Source organism: Etheostoma cragini, chromosome 14, assembly GCF_013103735.1.
Source record: "Etheostoma cragini isolate CJK2018 chromosome 14, CSU_Ecrag_1.0, whole genome shotgun sequence".
In the NCBI taxonomy this organism is placed as follows: Eukaryota; Metazoa; Chordata; class Actinopteri; order Perciformes; family Percidae; genus Etheostoma; species Etheostoma cragini.
This window is the reverse complement of record NC_048420.1, coordinates 22598439-22612354: the sequence shown is the minus strand read 5'-3', so window position 1 is coordinate 22612354 and position 13916 is coordinate 22598439.

The window sequence follows — 13916 nt, the reverse complement described above, 5'->3', positions numbered from 1 at the left end:
TGTTCATTTAAACCCTTACCTAAAGAACCTTAAAAAGAAATTAATACTGCACTGAATGAAACAAACAGTTTATTGACCTCCAATCTGAGATCCTTAAAGAAACTATTTTTGTCCTCACTGAAATATGTATGTGTCCTTTCTGCAGAGATGTCTTTCTACTGTGTTTAAGGTTGTAATGAAGTTTCATCAATTTACATTGAGATATACAGTAACTAGAAATACAATTCCTGCACAGCCATAGTCTAACTTTATAATGATATGAATACATTTTCATGTATATTCATGTATTTCAAGCTATATATGTCTGATCATAAGTATAATGAATAATGATGAACACAACTTGTCTTTTTTAAAAAAAATCATTTTCAGGTTTCACATGCATTGTGTAGTAGATACAGCATACAATGTAAGCAACAATGTCTCCTAAAAACGACGTTCCAATAAAACCAAACTGCATTCTCAATTAGGGTTAGGTTAGGTTTCGAGAGAAACATTTTTCAGTGACCGGCTTAGGTTGTTAAATGCTCCAAATAAAATGATTAGTTCGAAATCCAACACTATGTGGTATATATTTCCCAGCGACGGGTGCTCGTTGTGAAACGGTCTCAGTTTTAAACACCTCGTTAGCTTAGTGAATTAAAACAAAACTACTTGGTTAGGTTTAGAAAAAAAGTATAGTTTGGGTTCAAATAACTATATATGTCACATAATTTCAGTTATGTACTCAAGTAAATAAGATTTGAAAGTAGCATCTCCTCGGGGCTCCGCCCAACCACCGCCCCAGACGTGCGTGAGCACCGCTGCGTCAGAGCAGAGAAAGGTCCACAAGGACGCATTTCATTGGTTCTTTCCAAATGGACCGCAATGCAGTGATTGGCTACCGTTTACACAATTTCAGCAACTACAGGTGCGGATCGTTTTCGCTCCTTTTTTCAGAGCCCATAAGTTATTTATGGCTGTCACGATACAAAGATCAAACTAAACAAAGTATAAAAAGTGTATGTTGTAAATAGTTACCAACCCTGTCTTTAAAGAGCACCAAAACACCCAAACCACTTTAGTCAGCTGAAAACCAATTCATGAGAGTATTTAGTTGTGCTGTTGATGGATTCAGGTCCAAATCTCGACTGACCATGTTGATACTTTTTCACAGACGCATTTTTGGAATTTCCAAGGTAGAAGCACTAGTAATAGTTATTCTTTAAAGCTATAGTGCATGGTTTTTGTCGCCCCTAGAGGGGCTATTTCTAAGCAATGACAACAAAACTATTGGCGCCACAAGCCTTCTGTGATTGCGCTCCATCCTCAACCCCTCCTCTACACAGTTGCTAGTAGCCAAGGAGGACATGGAAGATGAAAAAACATGGACCCTTCAGAAGAGGTAATTGTCTTCACTTGAGAGTCGCTGGATGACACAATCTTGTGAACATGTGTGGAACTGATAGTCTTAATTAGCTCATTTGGCAATGGCTTGACGTTACGTTTACGTTACGTAAACAAGTCAATGTTGACTTTTGGTTTCACGCTGTACAAGAACAGTGGTCCCCCAATACATCAAAGACCGACAAAATAAGTTTCCTTCGTAATTGATAACGCAATTTAACTGTATGGGAACAGTCTATGGGAAAGAGGGCTGCTATAAGAAGAGGCCTTTAAATTAAGCGTAACTTCGGTGCTTCATCATGTAAATTGAACTAGAAACCATTGTAAGGATTTTTGTTGGTGCAGATAGTAGGTACACAGTGTTAAATCAGCTAAAAGTGTGAGACGTGCCATGTTTTTATCTTTTCAGTATTTGTCTTTGATAATTAATGTTAGAACAAATTGCTTCTCTGTGTTTAAATGGAAGGTGGACTGTCTCTGCTACTTCTTTTTGGTCTGAATCGATTGAGTATGAATGACTTCATTTTATTATTAAACCCAACATGAATATTTAATGTAATCCTCTCTCCGGTTCCATTTCTCTCTTCTTCTGCACTCTCAACACGTTCTCTGCTTACAGTCGCTGCTTTCTCAAAAGCGTTTTTTATCAGCCGTCCTACTTCACACCTCAAGATAAAATTAACCTATTTGCTACATATTTGATCCTCTTTCCAACAAAAACCCGAAGAGGTTTTTGTTGGAATCTTATCAGTTTTAAATGCAAAACTAGGTTTTCCATGGGTTCTTAAAAAAGTAGAAATTTTCTAAATCATAGTGTTTGACCTTAAAGTATAGGTATTGCTCTTCTAGGTCTTCAATAATTTTAAACAGGTTTTTATTTTCCTATGTCTATGTAACGCTACCTCTAATGCTCATTGAAATGCTCCTGCAGCGCTTTAAAACCTTTGTTTTTTATTCTGTTCTAGTTCGTTCACTTGTCCAAATATAATTCAATGTATCACGACTACAAATTAGACGTGCAACTTACATTGCAGCCAATCATCTTTTGTGTTATTAGTGGGAGTCTCTTTCTAAAATGGATTCCATTATACGAGTATGGGGAAGTGCAAGTTTAGCGATCCCTGGCTTATAAAAAACTAAATTTAGGGCTTGGTTAACTCCAGTTGCTTACAACTTATTTAAAGCCCTCATTAAACTGGGAAGGCTGGGTTTACGGGCCCTGAGTCTCATACAAAAAGTGAGAAAAATCTAACTGCTGTGAAGGGTCTCCAGCAAACGACAGTCGTCAACCAGTTCTGACAAGTATCTAGGCGCTCCAATCCTGGCCCAAGCACTATGTTCAATTTGAATACATTAATTTACTTTGCCAGTAATTTGGGACTCTGCATTTCCAATTTCTGATGTTGTGATCTTAAATGTCATTCATAATGGTCTTACAAAAGGTCTTATGAAGTCTTAAATCTGAGTAAGCTTAACTAAAATACCAGTATTCAGAAGAATTAGTCTTCATATAGACTTTTCATTCTGTTTACACAACTCTCTGCGAGTAAACTAGTCCCATTTTATATATATATATATATATATATATATATATATATATATATATATATATATATATATATATATATATTATAAAAAGTCCAGTTACAGTTCCAACAGACCCATTTTCAACTTCTTCTTTGTTGTCACTAAAGCCTTTAAACACAGCTTTAGTAACATATTATTAAAGCTGGCCAATTAAGGAGTTCCCTGTCAGCACATGTGTGCCATGCAACATAATGGTTGTTGAGCAGCTTTAATTGTAGCAGCGAGTGCGGAGAAGCCCAAATGAAGGGGGTGCTGGTGGCATACAAAGTGGCAAGTGTTTGTGTTGGCAGTCAAAATGAAAAGGTAAACTTCTTAACAGAGGCAAGGCTCAAAAACCAAACGGCTACTCGACAGACGGACTAACACAGCGTCACCAAGCAGAATCAAGATCTAGCACTGAGCAACAACACCAACCCAGGGCTTTAAATACAAGGCTTAACCTGATTGGCTTCAGGTGCTGCAGGGACTTCTTCTCCATCCTCTGTGCAGCTGGTTAGTTCTACCTAACAAGGGCTGACGCAAAGCAGGTGGGACATTAATAATTTATCAGCTGGCAAGATAGTGGAGAAGCTGTGGTTAAATTTTAAATGTATAGTTTTACAACTACCATTTGGATCTAGCCAAAACGAGCTTTGTACAATATGTGTTTAATAAAGAAATAAGTGGATACAACGCCAAACTGGCTTGGCACAATTCCTATTTTCTTTCTAATGAATCCTAACAGACTAAATGAAAGAAGGAAACAAACCGAGTGTGAACACACTCTTCGTCTACAATCCGAACTGTGTGTCACACTGGGATTAAAAATATCAACTAAATATAAAGCCCAGACACCCTACACCCACTGCTTATGATGTGGCAATAGATGTGCAACATATACATTTTAACTTAGGTTTCTAAGTTATGAAGTAATTAACCATTTGAATTCAAACTATGATAACCCCTCCACATTTTCCATCTATTCTCTGCCAATTAAATATCCCATCTCAGCCACTTCATGATCATAGGAAATTTCAACTTTCCTTGCAATAACCTTTTGAACATTAGATTTTCCCCTTGATAAAAGAATGAACCTGTGAAGAGCAGCAGGAAATAAGAGGTGGGAAAGAAGCCCGAGAACATACAACAAAAGGTCCCAGGTCTAAATTTGAACTCTGGCTGTTGCGTTATATGATACAGTACATAGTTAGACTGCCAGACCACCAGCACAGCCCATTTACTTTCTTCTGATACTTCCAACAACAACCAAAGGCAGCATGAAAAGTAGATTACAAGTATGTGGTGATATATCAATATCATTACTTTGATATCAATCAACCATTTCATGGACTTTAGTACACTTTTAGAGTAGATGTGTGACACAGAAGATTGCAAGGGTGTTTGAATTGCTCTGACTCAGGGTTTTCTGGTCCTCTTTGACCCTCCTTTTTTTTGCGCTAACGTTCCTACTGGTTGGGTTCTTGATATCTTGCTCACAGCACATCTCAGTCACAACGCTGCCCTACTTCCAGGCTCACGTCTCTCTGAAGCGCCTCCCATGCTGTTTGGCGGCGACCTCCTAGCTAAATATAGACCGTGGCCAATAGGGACTGATGTGGCAGGAGAAACACAAACCTGGTTGACAAGCTGTGCACACAAACACACTCAAATTCACTTGTTCAAATACACGTGTCTGCTTATGTACGTGACGTAGCCTACCTTCCCTGTGTGTGCAGGGACGCACAAACATGGTAAGGCACACGGTTTGTACATAATCTGAACCAGCTTTATCTGAACCCCTGACGTCAGACCTTCCCGACGTCATCCAATCCACTTTGACACGCCGCGGAGAATCAAAAGATCCTCCTGAAATTAATATGAGAAGTAGTAAAGTTAATTGAGCCCAGATCACGAATTGTTGAACCTACAACTTTTTTTTTTTTGTCTGCAAAGTGGGCTATGAACCCAGCTCCCCCCCCCCCCTTGTGTTTTTACTGACAGCAGCTGTCATTCATGTCAATGTGCTATCTGAGGGATAATCAGACACTACGAGGTAGCTTAGTATAACATCTTTCAAACTGACTAGTCCCAGTGGTCTATCAGTTAACAATCCATCACTGCGTCAGCCTTTTTGTCTGTTTGTAATGCCACCAAGAACACATTAGTGTCCCGCTGCATGTCAAAACATCTAACCCTGAACTCTGAGTTGATTTACCCTCAGATGGGAAACTGAGTTTTCTTTCCAGAACAGCTGATTTGAGTTCAATCAACTCAGAGTAGGTTCACTCAGAGTGAAGCGCATGCACCACCAATATAAAATGGCAGCATGAAGGGAGCCATGATACTGCAAGTCACCATGGTAACAACCAAAAACAAACTTGGTCGGCGGAAATACTAATGCGCACATAAAGCGAGTTGGAACGTGTATTTAGTTAAAAAAGCAACACAGAAACAGCAACACAAAGCAACGCTGAGTCCTCAAAGGCAACGCTGTAGCCTTTTCTTTTTGTTTTCGTGTGTGATTGTCTTTTGTGTGTCTGTCTGTGTGTGTCTGTCTGTTTGTGTCTATCTGTGTGTGTCTGTTTTTGCATGGGTTGTTTTGTCTCTCTCCCTACCGTTTTCTCTGTGTGATTTTGTGGCCCTGTGACGTGTTCCTACGTCCCAGTGTGTTGATTGTAACCGTTTGCGAATGTTATGTTTACATTTTTTTCTGATTATAAAAATAAAAATTTGATCACAAATAAAAAACAAAACACAGCGGCTGCTGCAAAAGAGAGAATTTGCGTGGGAGACAATTGCTGCATGTGGAAATGCGTAAATTCCATCATAGTGTATTCATTTAATATTTAATCATGAGTATAATATAGCTGGTGAAATGGTATTGAACCTATCATCTATTTCATTCATGTGCAATCATGTGGCTGAAAAAGTCCCAAATACTGAGGCTGCGGCACTATCGTTAACAGCATTATAATTCAAAATCTTTCATTTGAAAGGATTTACATAAGTCACCTGCAATACTGTGGAACTCCTTTGTAATGCCTCATACTGGTTTGTGTGTCCAGGGTAGATAGATAGATACACACATATTTATTGATCCAAAAAAAGGGAAATTATGGTTAAAAAATGTTTAAAAAATGTTTCAGAGTGAGTCACATTCTTATGACGGCGCTTTACTATGCAGTGGCTTTACTAATCTGCTCCGCATCAACACTGTTGTAAAGAAAACTGTTTGCAACAAAACATAATGTGACACAAAGAATGCGCTGGGCTACAATAGCACGTCTACGATGGGTGACGTTAGGGATATGAGGATGGATAAGGGTATGTAGGCTCCGTAATGGACCGGGTAGAAAAATGATAGCGCTCAAACAGGAAGGCTGGTATCTGGAAATGAAAATGCATCTATGGTCAGGGCCTTAATATCATCTCCAGACATGTGTTCATCTCCCTGCAAAGTAACACAGCTACTTCATCAACGGGATCGTCGACACTGGTAGATGCCGTGTTTGATACCAAAACTTCAAAGTCTGCCTAACACGGTAAATAAACCAACCCTGTTTTTTATTCATGCAGATAACAAGAGGCGCTAACTTGCGCCTGATACAGACTGAATGAATGATTGAATGAATGAATGAATGAATGAATGAGCAAATGAAAGAGTGCTGTGTCAGAGGGACGAGACGGAGAGAAGAAAACATGCTCCAGACCAGGTTAGGTGCACAGGCTCAGTTACCATAGTAACGGACTCTGAGGTTAAATTCTCTCTCTCTCTCTCTCTCTCTCTCTCTCTCTGAAAACCCAGAGTTTCCCTCGTCTCAGGGTGAAGTAACACAGAGTTTTCACTAAACCTGCTTTGTGAAACGGGCCCCTGGTAAACTGTGGAACAGGAACGAAAAGGAGCTGGGGGACGGTAACAAACCTTGTTGAATTGAACGTAATTTCCAATCGTAACTAAAATTATAGTCATGCATTTTTAAATAAAACCCACATAATCCAACAGTACGCCTAAGTTGTGCTAGTAACTTGTGATGACCGGTGGGATAAAAACATATGGTGACAAATACCAATACCGGTGTCTGTAGATCTGCCAGCGCAGTGAGTAAAGCGTCCAGGGCCAGTGTGGTAGATGGGAATGGGATTAATCTGACACTCATGCTGGGGAGTTTGCATCACAGACACGTCAGTTGACAATCTTCTCTCTTATTAAAACCGTAAAGAGGATCTTTCACCTAAACAAAGGGTTTTAGTTGTCCTAACCTTGCAACACCATCCTTTATTCACCATATCCACAAGCTTCCCTAAACTACATCACAGTCATCTGTTGTGTTTGTTCTTCCGTAAGCGTGCTGTCCATAACGTACAGTGATGTGACAAAGAATTCACCAATGGAAAAAAGAAAGTCTAAAGAACATAGTTACCATGTGCAAAACAATTAAGTGAAAAAACAAACATATTGGATGACTTTAATTTTTTGTCCAATATCAATGTTTTTTGGTAAAGAGGTCAAAACGCTGTGAGAAGAACAACCTAAATATTCTGGGACATGTGCGGTTCCTGTCACAAAGCTCCTGCCCCTTGTCATGTGTTTTTTCACTGGAATGATGGATGGATGATCTTTCTCTTTGGAGCTATGGAACGTGTCTCATGTTGCTCACATATCACGGTGCTTAGTGCCATGGTTGCATGTCAGTGACCTCTGCTCAGTAACACTGTTTGACACATGGATTTAGTTAGAGTCATACGCTTTTTTATTCAGTGTTTACATCAGTTAGCTCCACATATTTTGACTATTTTTAAGGCTGCACAGTGTGTGCAGACCTGGATTTAAGCCGGCTCCTAAAAGTAATTCACACTTAACGTCATTCAATCCACCGTAAAGAAAATACACTCCTATAAATATGTGAAGCAGACAAGGAACGGCTGTGTGAAAACCGATATTAAGCCCTTAAATATTTGCAGCTCTATTGGCTTAAACCCAAGTCAGGAGTGTGTGGGGGAAGTTAGTCGGACATTCCTAACTTGTCTCTGGACAGTTACAAACAGCCAAAATGATATCACGGTCCAACTCAAACAAAACAGCGTCCAGCTCTTAGACACTACTACTGCACTTGTCTGTCCAATGCTAATAAATTAGTATTGACGCACACGTCTACACATCTGTCGTAAATTAAAAGCAAAATAAGTAGTGAGCTAAAAAAAGATTTTCTTGCACCTTTTAGAAGGTCATCTGCAACTACAGTTTTATGTGTGAGTACATATCACATGACTTTATACGTAAATAAACTCACAAAGGCAGGGCTCCAACCACAGAGCTACAGTGTAGTAGACAACAAACAGCATGCATACAGGTCAGGGCAGACTGTCACTGTACTCCAATTTTAGTATGTATTATTTTTTGCAAGATCCATGTCATTTTTTGCTAATATTCATGTGAGAGTCTTGATGCTAAATGAATGAATTAAACTTTGTGCAGACTTTGTGTTCCTGGAAGCTCAGACCTTTACCCCGGCCACTGCAGGCTTCACCCGAGCCCTGAATGGGAAGTTAACCCTTGTGGGGACCACATATGTGTCCTTAACTCGCAGGTAGGTCCCCATCATGTGACTGTATGAAGAGTTTTACACACAACTAAAAAGGTGATGAAAAATCTCTCTCTCTTAAACATATAAAAACATCTTCTTTCTAAGTGTTGTGCCTAATTTGCATTGTGTTTCACTTCCCTCTTCCAAATTGCTGTCCAACAATATGAAGTATCTCCAAATAAGGAGATTTTTAATTTCTTAATTTGAAGATAAAATGTTTTTTTCTTTCCAGGTTGTAAAAATCTTTCACTTCTAAAGCCAATTAAACCTTAAGAAGAAAAAACAAACAGCTAATGTGGGGGTGACCTGCAGCTCACCCAGTGGGATCGTTCACCCCATGCAGGCTGAGTCCTGCAGCGACCCGGGTTTGAATCCGACCTGTGGCCCCTTGCTGCGTGTCATCCTCCATCTCTCTCACCCTTTAATGTCTATCCACTGTCACTTAAATAAAAGGGAACAGCCCCCCCCCCAAAAAAAAAGTGTTATTCCAACCTATTTAAGCAAACTGCTACAGTTTGGACAATAAAACCAGACAGGAATGGAAGAAGGCTTAAAACCTCAAATTCAGCATTGTTTTTTTTTTTCAGCTTGGTTTAAATTCTTTGGCTCTGTCTAAAAACACACAGTACGGTAACATGAAGTCTGATGTCTCCAAACACTTGACTCCACCTCACACCATGTCTCCCCACCACACTGTAGTATATATATAGCTAAACAGGTTATCAGAGAGAGAGAGAGAGAGAGAGAGAGAGAGAGAGAGAGAGAGAGAGAGAGAGAGAGAGAGAGAGAGAGAGAGAGAGAGAGAGAGAGAGAGAGAGAGAGAGAGAGAGAGAGAGAGAGAGAGAGAGAGAGAGAGAGAGAGAGAGAGAGAGAGAGAGAGAGAGACTTTTGTTGATGGTAAAATTAGGCATTACACTAACCTGTGATTTTGAACTCCTTATGGTTCCAATGTTAAAAACTACTTACATAGCCAGTGACCAAGGTGATCCAGAAGCCAGTTCACTTTGATGATTCATTGTTAATCCATTTGTCAACTAAAATTGAGCATTTTCCCTTTTTTTTTGCATCAGCACGAATTTGAAGACATTTTCAAAATTGGTATGACCATTAAAATGTATTTCCTATTATACTACATTTAATCTTCATGGGCACATTGGGTTACTGTTTCTTCTTAAATTATAATATAAAGTATAGAAAGAAACAGTAGTTCCGTTTTTAGCATCAATCAAGTATTTGGTATCCTACCACAAGGTAACAGGGGCAGTAACGAGGGACAGGTGACAAGAGGGAGGCAATCACAAAGGCGGGAAAAACACACACACACACACACACACACACATGGCAGGAAGTAAAACAAGGCATGACACAGGAGAAAAAGAGCCTTCAACGTAAAACAGGAAACTGGAGCATGAAAACACACATGAGGATGGAACTAGGAAAACACACAGAGAGCACAGAAAGAACACCGGTAAAACATACCCATGAACAACTAACAGGGGAAAACCACATCCATGACATCTAGATTCTACACATGAATTAATTTATCCTTGTATTGTGATGCAGTTTGACACATTTATGAGTGTAGAATTCCTCCAATACACAAAAAATATAGTTGTTGGAATTCCTGAGATTGCATTTGTCAGTTAAATGTCATATCCCAATAGAAACACCTGTAGTCTGCAGTTTCAAGGTTTATAAGTTGAATGTTGAAGTCATTTGAAACAGAAATAATGTGTGAAAATGCCTATGAAGTTGGCGGTGTGCCGTGGGATCTCTTTCTCTGGGAGTGAGGGAGGATTTGAGGACAAGAGGAAATAAGAGTGTAATCTTGACTGACAGACCTCCCCGTCGGCACATGGGCGTCTTTCAGCGAGCTCGGAGCCGTTATCAGCGACTGCAGGCCTGCGCTCTTCACCACCAAAGAGCCCTGGGAGGAGAGACAGCCGGACAGCGAGCAGCAGACTGAACGAAGAGCGGAAATTAAAATGCAGAATGTCTTCACAGGTGGCAGGCTCCTGTTGACAGTGAGAGCTGACACAAGGTGGCAGCTATTATTGTATTGTACTGTGTGTGTGTGAGACAACTGTGCAGACATAATAACACAGAAGAGCCAAGTGCACCATGGGAGAACCTCGGTGTAGACATCGCTCTGCTGTGAAGGGTTTCATTAAATGTTGGACAGTGGTCTCACAACGGTGATATGATTACTGTCTGGGGAAACATGCAATTATGTGTTCATATCCACCATTGTTGGCCAGGCATGACTCCAAGAGGGCGACCATCAAAGGTAGCTCACCCACAGCATACCGTGCATCAAGAAACTATTATTATAGCAGTTTCAAAACAGTTTCATACATCGACATACTTGGCAGTAAAGCTGTACACCATGTCATGTCTAGCTCTCTTAAAGCTCCCATATCATGCTAATTTTCAGGTTTAAGCTTGAATTTTGTTTTTCTAACGTAATTATTCTCATACAGTTATTCTCATAAAATCTCACAAAATCTGTCTTTTTAAGCACTCGTCCTGAAAAAGCTCAGTTGTCTCTTATTGGTCAGTGTTTTCCGGTATTTTGCATCTTCCTTGTAGCCGGGGAATAACTGTAACGGCACTTTTTTACCTATACATTACATTGTATAGTTATCACATCACAACCATAAGAAAGTCCTGACGGCTCATTTAGACCTGCACACAATGAGCTGCTGGCTTACTTCAAACTAATTACTTTTAGCTTCTTTAGTTTTTTCAAAACATTTAAATTAGCTTTTGCGGCTAATGGTTACAAACCCTAACTTTAACTATAGCTCAACCTCTTCCTGGTGTAATGACTTTACATTACTCTGAAGGGGGTCTTAGATCTTTGACTCTGTATCCAAACAGCTGCGGTGACAAAGATTACATCTCTTCATATCCCATTATGCTCAAAATAGCTTTCCTAATCAAACACCACTGATGTTGTGGTGACCTTTTCCTAATGATCAACACATTGACATGATGCTCACAATTAAAAAAAGCAGTTTCTGAGCTTTCTGTTGTAGAGAGAAAGAAAAATCAGTTTCAACCTGATTTCCCTGAGATGAAAAAAGGAACAAATCTATAAAACACCCTTTTCTTGTTGTATATATGATGTCAGATTCACAGAGTTCCTTCACTGCAAATGCATCTGTTCAGTCATGAAACGGAGTAGATGAGCTGAGCAGAACAAGCAGGTGTTCATACGAAAACGTCAGTCACTGCAGTCAGAAATGTTAGAGTTAGTGTGTCTTTGCAAGGTGCAGAAATGCAGGGGAAAATGTTCACTTTGTACAGGGGAAGCAGCCTGTTTCCTTCTGCACAAAGACACGGAGACAGCACTGTAGCGTCAGGAGGATTCCAGAAAGAGATGCCAAGTAATCAAAACTTTGACACCAAAATCACATTCCTCGCTGCTTCAACCAAACACGTCTCCGTCTGCACTGTGCTCTGCCAGCAGATCTATTGTCAGCGGGATTAAAAACGGTCACATTTCCCCTGGGACAGTCCCTCCAGTGTTTTTCTCCAGAGAAGACGTCTTAATTACTGCCTGTCACAGTCTGTTCCATTTCCCTTTTTAGGTCAGATTTTTCAAATTATTCTTTTTCACCTCTATCTATCTATCTATCTATCCATCCATCCATCCATCCATCACGCTCATATGCATCATTCTAGTAAGGATCATGGGAGAAACTGATACCTTGGAGATGTTGGTGCATCAACACAGAACTCAATAAAACAGAACTCAATAATATGACGCAACCCAATTTTCATATAGAACTTTAATGAATATATCTATATATTTATATGTATATATATACCTTACAGTATATTTTTTTTGTCTTTTCCAGCGAGGATCAGTATATTGTATTGCTTCCCCTACTCCCTATTATCCTTTACATGAACTGGTCTGCTGAGTGGACATATACTAGTTTTCCAGTTTGAAGAGTTCAGGTTTGACTCCCGTCAGTAGCAGAAGTGTTGGGAAAAGGAGCTAGTGACTCACGCTTTAACATGGCCTTCACATGGCTTTCACATCAGAATATCAACGGAAAACAAAAGGAACAGCACGTCCACTTTGGACCCTGTTCTCACAAATACTTTACAAAAGGTAAACCATAAGTTCAGGACGTGTTTAGTCAATTCATATATTTCTCAGAATGAGGCTGATTTACTTTGATGTACTTATTGTTTACCATAGAAAATCACTGACAACACCAACACAGACCACATTTGGCCCACGCTCCCAGCACTCAGGCTACTAACAGGTCCCAGGCAGGCGCAGAGCCTTCATAGCTTCAACTTACAGATGTAAGGAACTCATAACATTAAGAGTATTTATACATACCACCACAAAAATAAATAGATTAATATAAATTCTATCGCCAACAGGTATACACTAGTCAGAACATTAAAAAACACTGATTATCAGGCTACGTTGGTAATGTCATGTAGAAAAAAAAGCAATAGCCTGCAAAGAAAGGAAGACAAAACGATGATAGGAGAGCAGCCATAGAGACAAATTAAAAATAACTTGAGCAACAAAAAAAGCTGATATAAAAACTAAGGACAAGGATAAATGAAAGTACAATTATGAAATGGTGAAGATTAAAGAAAACAAAAGGAAAAGAGAAAAAAAAATCTAAGAACGAAAGAGAAATGATTCATAAAAAAAGAGTAAATAGACCAAAATAGACAAAAGAAATCAGCGCACAAATGTCATTTACAGTAAAGAAAATAATGTACACAGGAACGTTTAGAGTGGTTTGGAAAAACAAATGGACAACACAGCTGTCCATTAGAACAACCAAGATGGAGGAAATATAATGACAAACTATCAATATTCCCTTGAGCAAGGCACGTAGCCCCCAGCTGTTCCAGGCTAGCCGCTCAGTAACCAGCAGCAGACTGGTTTCACTGGGCGGTTGCCATTAAATGTTTGAATAAAGGTGGAGCAGGTAGTTGCTGATAAAGAGCATGCACGCTCAGTCAACTCTCCCTGCTCAAATAAACGATCACCGTTGTGCACATGCTTTCCACGTGACACCACTAACATTAGTGTACATAAGCAAGAGAAAGAAAATGTAAAAGTCCCTTGAAAGGAATATCAAAAAATTACAAAAAGAAAAGTTTTCAAAATGTATAAATACCCTGCAATAACCATTACGATCATAGGAACACCAGCAACATGATATTAACGCTCAAGGAGATAGAATCCCATGAAACCTGGAGATGATAATCAATCACTCAGAATGAAAAAACAACCCAAAGCTTACCATGTACAGACATTAAGTGCTTTTGTTGAAGGAAATGGATCGATAATACACTCAATACATTTAATTTTCTATTTTGAGAAATATTATATCGTTA